Here is an 18,647-nt window from a genome sequence, read left to right as displayed (position 1 = left end):
CTTAGGCAACAAACCACACCAGTTATTTTAACAGAAAGAATTTAATATAAAGAATTATTAACAGTATTGGGAACAGAAAAGGCTAAAGGGGATATTATTAAGGTATTGAAGAGGTAGCAATTATAAGCAGCTAATATCTTTAGTCTAGGGGAACACAAGGGAGCATTAGAATTATAAAACATAAAAGCTTGAAGGGAGACACTCACAGAGCTGATCTTCAGGCCTTAGAAAAGGAGCTGCTTCTCTGCTGGGGCTGAAGGGGAGGGCTCACCATGCTGGGACCCAAACCCCTGAGCCAGATGATGGCCAATGGTGTTTCTGGGGGAGAACAATGGACCCAGTTCTACAAGTGTTGACAAAACTGCAAACTGGTATCCCTGGCTGTTACTGGAAGGAACTGCCACTGCCAAGGTGAGGAAGCATTGCTAAGTGGTACTGATAGGAGCAGAAAGCATAACGAGGAACAGAAAGCACACAGGAAGGAACACCGGCCAGGCCAAACTACAGGCTGCCTTACAGAGATGGGATTAAATTTATTCACCTACAGAAACACTAGAACAATATCACCACCATGTATATGAATTTCAGGGACAGCTTGAAATTAACAGAGGGCAAAGCCAAAATTGAAAGAGATCTATTTTGATTCAACTTGCTCATACTCTGATGCCCATACTCAGGAATGGAACTGTTCTCTTTCCTATATGGGTTAGTTTATTCTGGGAAACAGTAAAGAAGATGCCTACTTAAGTCACTTAACCAACTAGGACCTTGAATATGGAAACCACACACCATCCCAAATAGAGAGGATCTCAGGGACTGGCTATTACAACCTTCCCCTCTCCCCCCACCCACTATCAGACATTAACAGATGAGGAAACGAAATCACAGAGGGACCAAGTGATCAAAGAGTGGCCAGGACTACCCCTGGAACTGGAGTCATTCTTTTGTTCAACAAGTATTTATTGATCATCTATTGTTCTGGCCACAAGTCTAGGTTCTTGGAAAATATCAGTGAATAAAACTCCCAGGAGATTGGGAAACCTGAAATGTAAGCTGTACTGTGGCAAAGAGGTTTTGTCTGTGTCTCTTCTTCCTAAGGTGCTCCCTCTTTATTACTTTAGGAGGGCTTCATTTTTCACTTATTTTATCTGCAGACCTCATCATGGAACAAAACACTTTCAGCAAGTTGTTGTGCTTAAAAGGAGAAGCTTGGGGAGGCAACAGAACACAGTGCAATGGACACTGCATTTTTCTCCCATGCTCCACTGGCCCCCATAGTTCTGGAAACCCTAAGACCATACCAATTTCAAACATCCTGCCTTTGTGACTAGTATGAACTAAGAACCTTGTTTCTGGATGGTTGGGTATGTATGTCCGTATTCATATTCTTCTTGGAAAGAGACTGGTGCCAGGACTGAGTGGCACAACAGCCCCCCCTGGTGCTCTGGAGGAATGGCCTGTCTTAGACACTGGTGGGGATCAACTGGTTTGGAAATTAGTTCACCTAACTCCTCCATGAAAACGACAAACTTTTATTTTATTTTTTTGCTTTAAGTTCTGAGATGCATGTGCAGAACATGCAGGTTTATTACATAGGTATACATGTGCATAGTGGTTTGCTGCACCTATCAACCTGTCATCTAGGTTTCAAGTCCCACATGCCTTAGGTATTTGTCCTAATGATCTCCCTCCCCTTGCTCCCCACCCCACAACTGGCCCCAGTGTGTGATGTTCCCCTCCCTGTGTCCATGTGTTCTCACTGGAAAACAAACTTTTAAGAGATCTCATGGGAAATCTCAGAGATAATGGAGGAGCCAGAGTTTATTTGGGGGGTTGAAAGTTCTTACGTTCTATTTTTCATGTTTCCAATGATACCAGGCCCATTTATTGTTGATAATAGACATGAAGGTGTTTGAGCCTATAAAATAAGAGAAGCAAAGAGACCAAAAAGGAAGACAGATAAAGCATTGGAAAATATAGATGTGGCTGCATTTCACCCTTCACCTGAGTTCGAATCAAGAAGCATGGCTTGTGCTTACTAATCCAGGGGATGAATTGATATTTTGTTTATTCTGGTCTTTGTTTTTCCCTGTTTCTCTTGATCTCCATTTTTTAATCTTTTCCTCTGATTTTCTAGTTTAACTCCTGGGAAACAAAAGGGACAAAGGGAAACTGGGCTCCAATTCTGTCAATCAACTGTCAGAACTTCTACAAGGTGCTTGGTCATGTAACTTAATATTCCAAGAGTTCTAATATGTATCTGGGTTATCATTTCCCACATAATCTTAGAAATTTGAACATGGAGCACCTGGTAACCCATTTAGTACGTGGATACACAGAAAATAAGGGTGTAATGATGGGATGGTAAATTCAGAACCTTTGAAAACTCTATTAAATATCTCAAATTGGAATTATCTTTGAAGAATCTATTTTATGTGTTTTGTATATGCTTATTTCAGCTGATACTATAAAAAAGTACTTTTAGAATCCAGGGAAGACAAGGAATCCAGAATGAATGTCCTTCATACATTTTCTATTCACATAGAATAGTACTCTAACCTATCCCAAATAAATAGAGGCCTCCACTGTGCTAAAAGTCCTCTAAGCAATAAGAGTTTACAACCTCTCTTAGTCACCCATGCCAGGTCATTGCCAAAGTTCACCTTTAATGCTCTCTCACACTGCTGATGGGACTACAGGTCAATGAAACCTCTCTGAAAAGCAATTTAGAAAATATATAACCCCTTTGACCCTATAAATCCACTTTTATAAGCTGTATCCTAAGAAAATATAAAAAATTCAAACAATACTGAATAAAGATGTAAATTTTCATATACATTTTAATAAAAATAACTAGAACTGCAGTAAACATAAGATGTTGGTTCATAGATTATATAAAACAAAATGATAGAATATTATGTAGTCATACACATACATACAACGATGTTAGCATGATGCATTTTCTGTCTCCGTTTTGGCTGAGGCCCTAAAAAAGCAGAGAATAATATATCAGGGACCAAGTGTTCTTACCTATCAAAGGTACTAGGCAGCCCAGGAAGGGGGCAGTTAACATTCCCAGAGGAAACCTTCAACTAGTAGAGGATGGAAATCCATTACATGTCCCAGCCTCCCAGCATCTGGAGAGATAATTCCAAGGTGCATTTCACAGTTTCTTAGAGGGTCTCCAGCAGGATTGAACCCTAGTTGCTGATGACAATACTCAGCTCAGTAACATACTCTTTATTTTCTTCCTTCCCTGTCCCACGTGGCCTGTCCCCTCCCTTCTGCTTCCTATAATCTACCTCCCATTACAAAGCCCAGACTCAAGTTCTTATCTCAGGCTGTATCGGAAGGTGAGATAAAATTAAGTTGCCCCCAAAACATAATACCAATAATATCAATAACTCAGCAAGGGAATTATGGATTTTGGATACCAAAAACTCAGGAAGGGAATTATGTACAAAGAGCTCATTTCATCCCCCACCCAAAGCAAGAAAACACAAAATGCAAATGTGGCTCTCTGCTTCAAAGAAGGGAGGGGAAATACATTGAGAATATACACAAACTAATAATCCAGTGAGTTATCCTGCTCCAACATTATCATCTCATCACTGCCATTGTTATTGTCATACACCAACAATACAGGTAGAGGTCACTCAGGGTCCCCACCCTTCAGGGAATCACAAAACTGGAAAAAGACTCACAGGTCTAGGACCTGTTTAAGGCAATTCCTCTGCCTAACACAATGTTCTTGCTGTCCCAGCTATCAAGAAAGCTTTAGAGAACACAGTGTTATACACACCAAAAAATAATAATGAGTGTCAGGGGCAGGAGGACTATAATGTGTTATACGTCTTCTGTCCCAATTTGAAGCCCAAGTCACATCCAGACAGACAACTGATTCTCTTCTCTGTGGTTATAATTCCTTTAATTTCCTCACAGATTTCAAACTATTCTTCAGGAAAAAGAAGGGATTCTGAGGCTAGCAATGAGGTAGGCTTGATAATGTGTGGTCCCAGTGATCTGAATAAAGATCCAAAAAGAAGGTTGTCCTGTATACAATTCCAGATGCTTGTCCTTGGAGCCCCTGCCTAGAATATCAAACTGTCCTCTTTACTGTTTGATAATTGTGGACAAGAGAGCAATGGAACCAACAGAGTTGGTAGTGCTAGCTACTAAAAGTTTAGGACAGAGGTTACAAAATCAAATGTCTTCAGAGCTCAGGCAGGTAGTATAAAGTAACACAAGCAGGGATTTGTGGAGATAGGCAAATTGATGAGTACGTGCCTCTTCCGAAAGATGCTTCTGAGCTCAAGCCAGTTAAAATCCAGTATTGATATACATTGCATATTTTTTTTTTTTTTGAGACAGAGTCTCGCTCTGTCGCCCAGGCTGGAGTGCAGTGGCGCAATCTCGGCTCACTGTAAGCTCCGCCTCCCGGGTTCACACCATTCTCCTGCCTCAGCCTCTCCGAGTAGCTGGGACTACAGGCGCCCGCCACCACGCCCGCATTTTTAAGAGCAACCAAGAAGTCAAATATCTAGATTTTACATGAAAGCTCTTCTCCATGGTGGCAACTAATCCAAATGTTTTCTGCTCACTCCATATTGGCCTGCATAGGATGTCAAAGAAAACATATTTGTGGGCTGTTTTGGCTCTTGGGCCACCAGTTTGGACATAAGTTATGAGAGTTATCTTCTGTTATTGGAGAATGTATTGAAAGTGCACCATAATGGGCAACTATAAAATTTTGAAAAGCAGAAAGACTAGAGAAAAGTGTTAAGTCATGAGCTGTAAATGAGCAAGAGGGACGGTACTCAAATTCACAAACTTAGGCTCTCCAATTTGGGACCAGTTTCAGCACCTGATATGATGAGGTATAAAGGATAATGGTGGCTGTAACATTATGACCCTTACTGCATCATACAAAGCCCTGACCCGATAGCTGCCTCCTCCTGTCACTGACTTAACTGCCTGAGTAGCATCTGGCTTAGGACTAGTGGTTCTGTCCCCTAGCCCTACTTCCCTATGCTCCTTAAAAGACCCTTTTACCAGACATCTAAAATTACCAGGCCCATCAAGACAAGTATAAAGATAGCCTACTGCAGAAAGGCATCCAGAAAGAGGAAGAAGCCCCTGAGTAGAAGGAACAAGCTACCACAAAGGGTGAATGAACCTTTTAGGAAAAGGAAGCATAATACTGACACTTAGATGAGACCCAAAGAAGGAGGATCTAACCTCCCAGGGGCTGGAGGAATATGAGGGTAGATAGAACCCTGCCGGCCAGCTCTACCTACCTCTTCCTTTGTGTGACTTTTTTGAAGGTGTAATAGTACCACTCTGACTTGGGTCTTAACTCAAGCACATCCTAAGTTGTATGATCTTAAGCAGGTTAATCATTCCACCTGTTTCAGTTATGAAATTGGGACCCTGATTACCTCGATGCTACAACTGAGATAAATGAAATAATGATTCCACAATCTCTAGTGCAGGGCCTGACAAACTGCAGTCTGCAGGCCAAATCCAGCAAAGTTAACAAGCCAGAGCCATTCACTTACTATGGCTGCTTTCACCTGCAAAGAATAAAACATCTGCTATCTGGCCCTATAATTCTGTAGGGGCTCTCTCAAGTGGCCCTATCACCTCACATAACTCACAAAAGCTGCTGTAAGGTATAACTTGGGTCATGGTTGCTTACCTCATACAAGACTTTCATCAATAAATATTGAATGCCCTAGACAGAAGATTCAAATGTTTCACATCCTGAAGTTCTCCACAATTATCAATTTCAAAATTTTCTTCCAAGTTTCAAGTTTGAACATGTGATAGATCTCCTGGCAGTTAGATTTATTCTGGTTTTCTCTGGTTTTCTCCTGGACTATACGTCTTAGACTATATATACTATATGTACATTTCTTAGAGTACATGGACATGTGAACAGGACCTGGCACATGGGCCTTATTCAATAGTAAAACGTGTCCTATGTAAATGTAGCGAAAATAGTGAGGGTGGCATGGAGGACTGCACCAGAATGATGCAGGGAAGGCTATTGACCTCTTTGCCTTTGCCTTCTCCCTGAGATTATGCCAGTGTATGCACAACATTATTACAGCCTACTACTGCCAGACACATAAACCGTTAACTGTAGCCTGTTACTACCAGAGGTACCTGTAACCCGTTACCACGGCCTACTACCATAAGACATGCTTATATCTGATGATATAGCTATATTACTACAGCCTGCTACCACAAAAGCGACTTGTATTATTACTACATACACTACCTCAGGACACTTTGCTCTTGCACCCGGGAACACCTGCCATAACATCTTTAAGCAATAAATTGCCATCTCTCCACACCCCTACACTGAGTAAGACCAAATGTGACCACCGAAGAGCAAAAGCAATTATCAAAGAAACCAAAGAAGCTCATCAACATCTAGGAAATAGGACAAAACCCTGGGGCCCACCTAAGTCAGCTGAACAATAAAAAGGCAGTTTCTGCATCTTTCATGTTCCAAAGGAAATAGAGAATTGAGTTTTGAGGCCCCAACCTTACAGATTAGCTTTAGTCTTGCTGGTAAATGGTTTTTAAAGATTGCATTTATGATTCTCGGGGGGAGGCAAGCTGTGAGTAAGAGATGATTCGGTATCTTTACATAAGTTAAACAAGGTTCAAGTTTAATTACACAAGGGATTCTATAAAGATATAAGAATTATTTGATCCCAAATTGCCCAAACACTATATTATATCTAGAGTATACTACCAGGAGAAGCTCGAGGATGTTGTCCTTTAAAGAATTCCAAATGCCCATATGCCTTTGTAAGCGTTATGTTGTGTCTTTGCACTTCCTCACATTTACAATTCCTGGACTTCATGATGGATGACCTGGGCTTGTTTCTAGGAAAGCAAGCATCTTCATTTCTGCTAACAAATGAATGAGAAGTGTGAGCTGATGGTGATCTGGTGGTTCACCTGGCTCAGCCTGCACTGGCCTTGTTTAGATGGTCTATCAAACCAAATAAGCCCTTATCATATCCAGAAAGCATCTCAATTTATCCCAAACCAAAGCCCAACCACAAACATCATAGTAAATCTTTCAAACAGGAAAAAAAAAGGTAAACTACATATTTCCTCCTGACTCACATGGTTCTCCCTCTGCTTACAACACCCATCTGATTACATGAAGGGCTAGGGTACTAAGGTCACTCAACGTCACTCTTCAGCTAAACAGTAACACTCAAAAACACCTTTGTCAGAGAAAGAAGAGAAAGATTGTTTAGAGACACTGGCGTGGAGAGGAATAATCAGTGATGATTATGGTGGTCTTGGGCCTGCACCAAAAGCCCTTCTTTGTGCTGGCCATGGGAGAACACATGGCACAGGAAAGCCCAGATTCAAGCAGCTTCTTCAACCAAAACATTGACATATTCTGCTAACTAAAGAGACAAATAAGAAAATTAAAGATGTACACTCCAAGAACCCATGTGTTTTTCATATAGAGACCGTCCCAACTCAGTTTCCCAGAGATTCCATCAAATACAGAGTTTGAGAGTCCCACCTCAAAGAGGTAGGTCCAGGATTTGTGTGATCTCTCTTTATTGCATGGACAAGATTAGAAGGAGGCTCTACAGCACAAAGAAGACAAGCCATGAGCACAGAAATCCTGGCTTTTCACAGGACTCGTGGGGAATCAGGGAGAGAGTTGGGTGGTTGTTTTTTATTGGTGGGTGGGTGTCAGTGAGGGAAGGGATTGTTAGAGAAGTACTGAGGCCAGTCTTTAGAAGGTGATAGGCGATCTTTGCTTTTGACAGAGGTATGACAGTTTGGGAGATTAGCCAAGCATGAGTGACAATTCTTTAGTCCTGAGAGTCCCCTCTGTAATCAGAAAATGTCATCAATACCTTGTCTTCCTGTTCCTTTTCAGAGATAATTTCCTTTTTTTTTTTTTTGCCTCTGTGGGGAATATTTCAGATGACATACTGAACACCTATAACTGCAGGCCTTCACCATCTTCTTCTGTTCCTCAACTCTGGTCAGCATGAGGTTTTGGTTGAAACAGCAAGATCTACCTGCTCCCACTGTTGTCCCTCTGTCCTACCCCAAGTCCATTTGTCCAAAGCAGTCCACTCATCATTCCCTTTATACGGTGGCTTATGACACGGGCCCTCCTGGTAAAGGGACATGATGATTGATGGTGCCTTGTCACAATGGCTGAAAGTCAACATGAGAGCTTGGTTGAGTGGTTGGGGCAGTACTGAAATGTTGGATAAAATTAAGAAAATGCCTAGTAGGACTCCTTAAATCAGCTGGCTGCCTATCAGCCAGCCCATAGGAACCCCCATGAATTACAGAAACCAAGCAAAATTCTCTATGCCTTTCAAACACAAGTCTAGCATTTTTAAAGCCTTTGTCTGCTGACACATTTAGGCATACATTCCTGGCTTCATTGCCTGACTTCTAGAAAGAGCTCTTGAGGGAGGATTTGAACAATGTACCTTTTTAAATGAATTTACTGAAGTATAATTGATATACAATAAACTGCACATATTTTAAGTGTACAATTTGATAAGTTTTGACCTAGGTATACACCCATAAACCATTACTACAAATCAAGATAATAAGTACTTTCTACTGTGCTCCCTTTGTAATCTTCCCCCCTGCCCCTCCCCCAAGTTCTACTCTAAGTACCCAAAATGTGGAATTTAAAGCTCTAGTCCAGTTCATTTTTTAAATCTACTACCCCTGCCCTATCCCCTAGAGCCCCACAGAAATATAGCTTCAACTTCAAGAAGCTTGATATCTGGCCAGAGAAGACATCTTCTATTGGTAGATATAAAATGTGACCAAATGAAGAAGTAACCATAGAGTATAGGGCCTTTGTTTTGAGTCTTGAAGCACATATGGAAGTTTAATAGGTGAAGATGAAAAAAAATAGTACAAATCACTGAATCTCCTATGAACACCTGTACTTTTTCTACTTTCTAAATAACCCAGTTTGATTATAACAGAGGTTGCCTGAAGGAAATAATAAAGGACATGGCTAAAAACCCAGGTTGGGGTTGGGGATGGGGATATGGAAATTGAAATGCTGTAGTCGAAATGTCTACATCTTGCTTCACTGGGCAACAGTTTGCATGAAAAAAGAGACTCCAGCCACCTCCACAGTGATGTAGCCCAAAGGCTGATGAAGGGCTGCCACCTGGCATCATGGAAACATGGGCCTCATAAAGGGGGAAGAGCCCAACAACACACCTGGGCTTCAAGCCTAAGTAATGAAGCTCTGGGTGGTGCCAACCAGAAGGGTCAGGTTGGCAGGAAGTTCCCAAGAAATGTCATCTCCTCTGTTCCTTAAAAGCCTGGTTTCAAACACACTTCCTGAACAAGGGCTGTAGTGATTCACCCACTTCAAGAAGGCCAACTTCACGTTGAGGTCATAGTGGGTGGAGGGATGGAGGTAATCATCCAAGCATCCCCCAGTGTCCCTCTAATATCCCACCCCTTGCAGATGCCCAAGAGGCAGAGAATGCTACAGTTCTCTTGTCATTCTTTTAACATAAGACCTAAGGTTTTAATCCTGGGTAGGACAACGAAGGCAGAAAAGAAGAGAAAGAAAGAGAAGGGGGTGGAGTTGTATTTAAACTACATATGCGATGCTGAGCTTAATGTATTCTAACTCTTCTCTGATTGTCAGATGCTCTGCAGGAGTCACCTAAGGTAAGGACACAGAAATGAGATGAGGTTCCTCAAGCGCTCACACAGTGCCTGACACTTAGTAGGTCCCCTAAAAGTGCTCTGACCACCTCAAGTGTCACAGCTTCCAGTTTTGCATGCCTTACTTTCAGCCCCACTCTTTCCTGAGTTTTCTTCTGTTCTCTTGGTCTCCTTGCCCTGCTCTCTCCTCTGAAACACCCAATGGCTGATAAATCCCAGAACTTTGTCTCTAGAGCATCTTACCTGCCCTTGGAGATTCAACCACACAAAACTGTACCTCGCCAGTGCCCAAAACTACATCCCCAGCCTCAATTGCTCTTCTGAGCTACAGATGCCTCTATCCAATTTGTCCACAGGGCATCCTTGGGGACCTGTCTGGTAGACATTCAACCTATGCAAAACTAAAACCAGTTTTTTTCTGTTCACATCTATTTCCTGCTCCTGCATCTACTCAGCAGTCATTCACTATTCACTTAGGGCAGAAGTCTAGGATTAAAACATTACCCCTCCACGTAAATTATGTCAGTATTTTGTAACTCACCCCTTCTTCTCCAACTCCATTGCTGGCTTGGGTTATATGGCTTAATATCACTAAAGAACTTACCATATTGCAGGCACTTTGCTACAATAGATAACAAGTTAGAATTCGAGTCTTTTGTTGATAGCTGTCTTTATGGTGAACATTAAGTCAAAGATACCACCCTCTGGGTAACTGATCATCTTCCTCTGCATCCCTTTTGTGGCAGCAGTTAGAGCACATGCACTAAAATTAAGTAGATGTGGATCTAAATCCCAGCTCTACTGTTTAGTATTTGCACACCCTTGAGCGATTTCCTGAAGCTCTGAGCCAGTAAGGAGGTGATCTCCAACTAGGTGTTTAGTCTCCTCATTGGTAAGATAACAGGATTGCCATTAAGCCTGAGTCCTTCTCTCTTTAACTTACTGAAGATTTTTAAGGCTGGGAGCAATATAATTATTTGCCCACATTTAGTAAGTTGAGAAGCTTGGATCCAGAAAATCAGTCTGACTAAATATTGGAGGAAATCATCTCAGGTCCCCTGCTCAGCCCTTCTCTTGTAGATTGGTTCACTGACCTCATATGGACTTTGTGATATCGCAGAGAGGGGAAGACCAAGTCACAGTGGCCTAGATTCTCTGCAGCTGGGCTCCTTCTGTCTCAGAGCTGGGAATACAATCTTCAGGCAAATGACTGGAAAGCCCCCTTCAGGCCCCTAACATCTCCCAGCAGTAAGTATGAGCACTAAGTGTGTGCATTCAGTCACACTAGGATATTGCAGAGCTGCATGTACCCCAGGAGTCAGCCAGTTTCCTACAGGAGCATAGAAGAAAGTACCACTAAAGGAGAGCAAGGAGAAGGAAGAGGAAGAGGGCAGCGATTGGCAAGGCTTGAGGGTAAGAGTAGGAGGAGTGAAGACAGGAGTAGTGCCAGCTATGGATGGAAGATGTGTGTGAGGAGGGGAGAGGGGAGATGCTCATGGAGCCAGTAATGAAGAGGCTAAGTCCATTCTCAGGCAAATGGCACAGCCTCAGTATGAAGCAAGTCATTTGCAAGTATTCCTGAATCTCCCATTATGAATAGGAGATTTGACCAGCTATCCTGGACTATAAAGGTAAACAAGATAGGGATTTTTCAATTTAGTTATCTGGTATTTGCCATAAGTAGTGTCTTAAGTGAGGCAGGAGAGACAGAGTGGGCTTCATAGTCATGGGACCTGTGCATCGCAAACGGTCTTGTGCCCACTTACCCACACTGATCCCAGATTTATGCTCTTCTGCCACCATCTTGAAATTCTTAATAATTTTTTAGCAAGAGGCTAGCATATTCATTTTGCATTGGACTTCACAAATTATGTAGCTGGTTCTGGGGAGACATAATTTTTTTTTTATCTGGAGCATGTGGAGTCCTAATAAGCAACAACAAGGAAAGGGTGCAAGATGGGGGAGGGCCAGAACCAGGCTGGAGGAGAACAATAAACAATTGTTCTGAGAAATGGCTGAACACAAACAACCTGTGGGCATAATGACCTCCTTCCCCACATAGACCCAGCAGCACAACCTCATTCTGCACATAAATCCTATAAAACTCCCCTCTAGCCCCTGCCTCTTTGCAGACAGCCCCTTCTCTGCTGTGCTGCCCATTGCTTTCTTGCAACATACCTTCATACTTTGTCTAATAAATCTGCCTTTCTTTACCTATGATTGTCTTGGTAAATTCCTTTACTGCCCACAACACCAGCCCCAGCTAGTCACACCAGCAAGAAAGCAGATGTCACAGGAAGTAGCAAGTAGGCTAGGCCAAACCAGAGCCAAAGAGGTAACAAAATCATAAGGGAAAATTTGGAAAATGTCAGGTTAGCCTGTGTGCCCATCTGAAGAACTTCCTGAGGCTCTCCTGCTCTAACCAGGGACTTTTAAACCTCAGTTTTGTCTTTCCTCTCTTGCAGCATGAAGAAAGTGCACTTTCACTCTTGCAGTAGTCTTAGAAAACAAATATTTCTGCATGGTGACACGGTCCTTACTAGAACCCCAGAACATCTCCATGGTATGACCTACCACATTTCCTCCCCACCAAAAATAATAATAATAATAATAATAATAATAATAATAGTAAGGCTACCAAGTATCTGGAATTTCTTGTTCATTAAAATCTGATTACTACCACACTCAAAAGCATCTGGGTCTTTCTTTGGTCCTTACTAAAAACAAAGGCTTTGCTTTGAACATTTCTCCAGGCAAGTCCCATCTGCTCCCCCAGAACAAGAATGTAATGAAGAAGGAAGTGTTACTAAACCTTTGTGCTTTGGACCACAGAACTTTAGAATTAGAAAAAGCAGCAAAAGATCTACTTTTTTCTTTTTATTTAGTATAAATACAACTAAATCTACTTTTTGAGATCTCCAAATATGAGAATTCTGCCCCAAAGAACAATGCAGAAACCTGACAGCGACACTGTCAAGCAAGCCTTCATTGCCAGCTCTGTCTCTCAAGAGTTTCAGGACATGTAGTAAAATTATGTTTTGAATCTGCCTGTTCTTCTCCCTCAATCACCACTAAGACTAGGAAGTAGAGGCTTGGCAAGCCAAGTCAAAGAGGCAGGGCTGATTGTGATGCTCTCTCTTGGCCCAGCCTTGGTCAGTAAAGTTAGTCAGATCTCCTGTATCCAATGCACTCTACCAGCCTGATGGTCACAATGCTATGAAATCATCAATTATGAAGCCATTGACCTTCATGTGTGGCAACCTCAGCCTGTCTCTGTGGTCCTTTTACCCCCTTGATGGCAACTCTTTCCCCCCTTTCAAAGGGTCAGGTGCCCTAAAACTCAGTGAACTGATGGCCCTTGGCAGGTGGGATGATTTTAAGAGGACCAAGGCCCTTGCACATGGCTCTTAGCACACAAGGGGAGAAGAGAAAAGCAGACCAAATGCACAGAAAATAAAAAGAGGCCAGAAATTATAATTGTGGTGCATCATTGTATAGTGGCATGAAGCCTGGACTAGAGATTAAGAGATCTATGTTTGAGATCTCACTTTGCCTATGATTTGTGACTTTGTCTGTTACCCTTCATCTCAAGGCCTATTATAAAATTGTTCTCTAGCAATGCTCCAACTCGAAGTTCCTTACTCCAGTTGGTGGATGAATTAAAACATATTATTCTTGACCACATGAGGCCAAATGATTTTAATATGTGTGATATTTTTGTACCATAACACCCTTTTCTAACACCCTGGGATGCAGCCCTACTTTTATCTTAACAGCTGAATGGAACTATATTTCCAGTGTATTCTGGAAAAGGACATCTTTTTTATTACTATGTTATAGATGGGGATTAAGGAAGGCAGAAAAGTGGCTAGTGGTCAATGTGAAAACTTTATTCAGAACCCTCTGAAGCACACAATTTGAATTTTCTTTATGCACCATTATACCATGTAGTTTTATTATTAGTGAGACTTGGAAAGACAAAAGGAACAGAAATAGTCAATTTTCAGAAGTCCAAAAATAATTAAAAGCAAACAAAAGTTTGAGTGCTCTCAAAATGAGAACTTGAAAGTTGTCCAGAGGTCCTCCAAATTCATGCCCTGCCTTTAAGAAGGACTACTTTTTCCAGTTCTCCCTCTTTAATATTAGGTTCCTTCACTGTGCTCATAGCAGGCATGCATGAAAGAAAAGGCTAATAGAGTGGAGACTCAAGGACAGGTTTGTTTATAAGTTGAGTAGGGAAGGCACTGTGGTGCAGCAGGCAGTCCTTGGCCTGGGGTCGGCAAACTTGTCACTATCCTGACTCTTCCACTGCCCAGGTGTGGCCACTGAGATAAGCCTCTTGGCTCCCAAAGGAGCAGGACAAGGTACACCTTAAGAGCCTCCCATGAGCACTGCTCTTGTGATAAATCTCCCACTTTAAGCACCCCAATCTCTCTCCCCCTGAAAAAAAACAGAAATTGTTTACTGAAAAACAATTTGAGAATGCAGCAGAAAGAATAGGAGAGAAGCCTGACGGAAAAATGGGAAAGAACACCACCAAATCCTCAGGCAGACTCCAGGCCATCCTCAGAACCAGGATGCTCCCTGTACCTCCAGAACTGGATGAAAAAAGACGAACCGAGTTAAGATCCTTCCTCCCTTTTGCTCTGCAAACCACCTCTTGGCCTTGGTCTCTGGCCTCTTCTTATTCCCTACTGAAGACAGTGAATGTGTTCTGAGTTCAGATAACTCTGCCCCTTGGTGAGGCACCTCTCTCAGCCACTTTCCCCTCCTCCAGCCTGTCCCCAAGCTCCTTTGGCCTGTTTGAACAGCAGCAGCAACAACAGTAGAGAAGACAGGGTGTGCATGTGAAAAGGGTAAAGGGTCCCCGCTTCCCAGCCGAGGTCAACATCTGGAGAGACTTAGATTTCAGAGAGGGATTCAGACTGAGTCATCGACATGTGTAAGGACTGTCAGCAACTTTTCTATGTTCCCTCTTCATAAGCCCCAAGTCTCAGCCTGCTGGGAGGATCCAGCCCTATGAAGGCATCCACTGGACTCTCCGGGAAAATTAATGGAGTGAGTTTGAATTGAAGAGGTGACATGGAATCTAACTAGAGATCTGACTTCCAAAACTGTGACACCCTAAGGCTATCCTTCCTAGCCTAGGAAAGGGACCAGTGAGAGCACTGGCCTCCAAGCCCTTTCCTGCACTGCAACCCTGGCTACCCATGTAGGAGATACAGACATCATCCTGTCCATTCACCTTTCTCCAGGCAAGACTTCCCTGAACACTAAGAAAAGAAAAGGCTGATAGTGTCTCTTCTCAAAGGGCCGGGAATTTAGTTCTCTCTCTTTCTGTGCCAAAAATGTTCAGAACATAGGCATTTCCTTTCATCAAGGGAAAAAAAAAGCTGAGTCCCACCAGGGAAGCTAAGGTGTAAAGGAAACAGGTTTATGGGGCTGTCCCTGTTAGTCCTATGCTGAGTTATTTGAAGTCACTTATATGTCCTCTCTGCGCAAAGATAGCAGAAAAAAAAATGGTGAGACAGTGAGGAGACTGGATTAACAGATATTCTCAAGGAAAGGCCTCATCCTGGACCTGCTAAAGGTTAGAAGTAGCTCACTAGGCTCTATCTAAATTGCCACTAGCTTGAGCAACAATGGGGCAGAAATGGAAAGAGAAACAGAGACAGGCAGCAGAGACCAACGCTCAGCCCTGCTCCATCCTCACTCCAGTAGGTCCGATATAGGAGCCAACCCAAACACCCCCCACACCCCACCTTTGAGTGGCCTGTGAATCGCCTTCCCCATCCCCCACTGAGTTTTCTGCTGCTCAAGTTTCTTAGCGTGGTTGTCTGGAACCAGAACTGCTCCTCAACTCTAGGCAAAGGGGACTTTTTGTTTGTTTCTTCATCAGTTCCCAAGTCTGGCTGCCTTCTTCCCTGTGATCTCAGCTTCTCCTTGGCAGAGCAGGTCTTTTGGGGGTGGGAGGGATTGGGGAGAGAAATAGTATCCAGCCTTCAGGACCATCCAGAAAAATGCCTCTCAAACCAAAGAGGCCAGTTCCTCTGTAAACATTTTAGCCAATGGTTTCAGGCATGAGAGGTGGGCACAGAGCACCAGAGGACCTGTTGTGAGGACAATGTCTTCTCTCTTCCCTGCCTTGAAATGCCCCCACTTGTGCAAAGTCACTGTGATTGTGTTGAACTGTCTGTCCTCATAATATACCAAAGCAGCTAGACTGAACAAATATTTACTGACCACCTAGTGTGGGCCATGCTAGTACCTGCGGAAAATGCAGTAGAAATAAAAGGTACAGTCCCTAACAAGAAGGAGGCTATCGCCAAAGTCAGATCATTTCAGAGATCACCTAGCCCAGCCTGCTTATTTTTAGAGTAAGGGAGCTGACGTCCAGAGAAGTCCAGTCAGGACCAGAATGAAGACACACCGCCTCCTGTTGAAACCAGTCTAACACACACGGCTGGCAATGCAGGCATAAAACACGATTTCACACAGTTATGGTAGGTTGTCTAGACTTTAAAGCCAATATTATATGGACAATAAACTTTGAAGAAGTTTCAAAGGACAGTGAAAATTTGGTAAGTTGGAAGTCTTCCTTAGAGATGTGGGGCAAAATAGGAAGGAACAGGATAGTTAGAAAAATAAAAGAAGGACTTTTTATTCATTGACCAAATGTATTTCACAAATAATTACTGAGCTTCTGTTCTGTGGCAGGACTGATGAACTCCCAGGGAATATTCAGTGGTGAGCCCAATTTCTCAATTCCTGCTTTCACACAGGTCCCTGCTTTCACGGGGGCATGTTTGTAGGAGAAACAACCAGCTTTGAGTGGACACAGAAGGTCTGGAGTACCAACAAGCAAGCCAGCAGTCTATTTTATAGAACTGCTTCTTCGTGTGAATAAAAGTCACCAACAAGTCACCAACAGAAGGTCTCCAGAGAGACCTGCCTGGAAGCAGGAAAATGGAAAGTGTCACATATGGTGGCTATTCAAAGAATCTGGGTTTCAAAACTCAATTTGCCATCTATAGATATCAGAAAACCAGGGAGTGAGGCTTGAACTACATTCGCTCTTCTATTCAACCAACTTTTGCTAAGGATCTCCTGCACACAAGATGCTCAGTTCTTGAGTGAGGATAATGGCAGTGGAGAGAGAAGGAGGGACAAATGGAAGAAATAGCAAACAAGTTCTATAGAAATCTGAATGAGGCGGGCACAGTGGCTCACGCCTGTAATCCCAGCACTTTGGGAGGCCAAGGTGGAAAGATCACCTGAGATCAGGAGTTCAAGACTGGCCTGGCCAACATGGCGAAACCCTGTCTCTACTAAAAATACAAAAATTAGCTGGGCATGGTGGCACATGCCTGTAATCCCAGCTACTCAGGACACTGAGGCAGGAGAATTGCTGGAACACAGGAAGCAGATGTTACAGTGAGCCGAGATTGCGCCACTGCACTCCAGCCTGGGCAAAAGAGCAAGACTCGGACTCAAAAAAAAAAGAAATATTTTCAAAAGCAAAGCATTTACTATGAGGTATAATGGAGGAAAAAGGAAAGTCTGGATGACTTATACACCAATAATCATTCAATATATCTATTTGTAAGTGTCAAAGTCACTTCAAAACCAGTATGTCTTATACCAAGTACATGATCATCACTCTCCCCATGTATGGCCTTTATCCCCATGAATGGCACCAGCATCCAGATAACTGCATTATACAGGAACAAAAGCCACACCCTGGACATCATCTGCTTTCACCTCCCAAATTCAATCCATCACCAAACCTTGGTCTCTTGTCTACTTTAGATCTCAATCAACACCTTTCCTGGCCAGACCTAAACCATCATCAAATCTTTCTCTCTACTGAACCACTGATGTTGACAGTAGCATCTCCCTTTACACAGCTCCTCCAGTCAATACATCACCCACCTGGCACCCTCTAATCTCACATGCCATCCTTTTAATATTTTTAAAGGCTTCCCAATGTACTTGATCATGGTTTGATCGCTGTCTCTCCCTCCAGCCTCATCCTATACCACGTAGGGAGTTTCCCTCTGCCTTTCTCCAGCCAAAATGATTCCCTAAGTACTTATTCACTGATTTATGTAGACATCTGATGAACGGCTTTCTCCCCAGTGGGCTGAGAGTTCCATGAGCACAGTATCTACATGTTTTTATCCTCCACTAATTTTCTACCACCTAAATGTATGGCATATGCTATGTGATCAATATCTGTGACTGAATTTTAAGAAATGATTAGGTTAATTGTTCTGAACCAGAGTAATTTTTTCCCTCACTTCCCCAGCCTCCCAAAGAAACAGGTGGCAATGTTTGGGAATATTTTGGGTTGTCGTAGCTGCCAGGCTTCACTGGTGTCCAGTGGGTAATGGCCAGGGATGTTGCCAAACATCCTAGGATGCACAAGACAGCCCACTAAAAGTTACCCTGCCCATTGTGTCAACAGTGCCAAGACTGAGAAATCCTGACCTAGATGAAAAAGAAGGAATATTTCTATTTTGATCATATTGAATTGGGTTCTTTAGAGTCAAGTCCTTACAGAAATAAATGTATTATCTCCGGTTGCTGTGAGAGACTTAAACAGTCATGCATACACACACACTCAATGACTGTTACATTTCCTACAGGCAGGAGAAACATATTTGAATGGTCTCTTGTACTCCTCCGATGCCTGGCACAGGGCTGGGATTCAATTTCTCAATAACACCTCTCTGGGAAAGCCTCACTTAACATAAAAAGGACCTCAAAACTGAGGGTGGCCCTTGAGCTGCACGAAAATGACCACCTTATTTCACATATATGACCAAAGTGCAGCAAAGGTGAGTGACAGCACAATAGAGCCCCGCCCACCTGCTGAGCCATGCCCCTTCCCTGTCACAATGGCCAAGGCCTTAAATACCCAGACTCCTGGC

The 18,647-nt window shown here is 42.9% G+C and overlaps 2 long non-coding RNA genes across 3 annotated transcripts; one reads left to right on the top strand and one right to left on the bottom strand.

Moving 5' to 3' along the window:
• Positions 1-1,791: 1,791 nt before the first annotated feature.
• Positions 1,792-8,135, bottom strand: LOC129487253 (uncharacterized). 2 transcript variants are annotated; one of them, XR_008659272.2, is made up of 3 exons: positions 7,905-8,135; positions 6,767-6,927; positions 1,792-2,145 (listed from the first exon to the last, which is right to left on the bottom strand). It is a non-coding gene; the product is annotated as an uncharacterized lncRNA (long non-coding RNA). The 2 variants fall into 2 exon arrangements; XR_008659273.2 differs by lacking the exon at positions 1,792-2,145 and adding an exon at positions 2,965-2,986.
• A 1,378-nt stretch (positions 8,136-9,513) lies between these two features.
• Positions 9,514-12,398, top strand: LOC129487252 (uncharacterized). Its single transcript, XR_008659271.1, has 3 exons — positions 9,514-9,717; positions 10,994-11,127; positions 12,180-12,398. It is a non-coding gene; the product is annotated as an uncharacterized lncRNA (long non-coding RNA).
• The last annotated feature ends 6,249 nt before the right edge of the window (positions 12,399-18,647 follow it).

This window comes from Symphalangus syndactylus, chromosome 8 (assembly GCF_028878055.3).
Source record: "Symphalangus syndactylus isolate Jambi chromosome 8, NHGRI_mSymSyn1-v2.1_pri, whole genome shotgun sequence".
Classification (NCBI taxonomy): domain Eukaryota; kingdom Metazoa; phylum Chordata; class Mammalia; order Primates; family Hylobatidae; genus Symphalangus; species Symphalangus syndactylus.
This window is presented reverse-complemented; position numbering and strand designations above follow the sequence as displayed.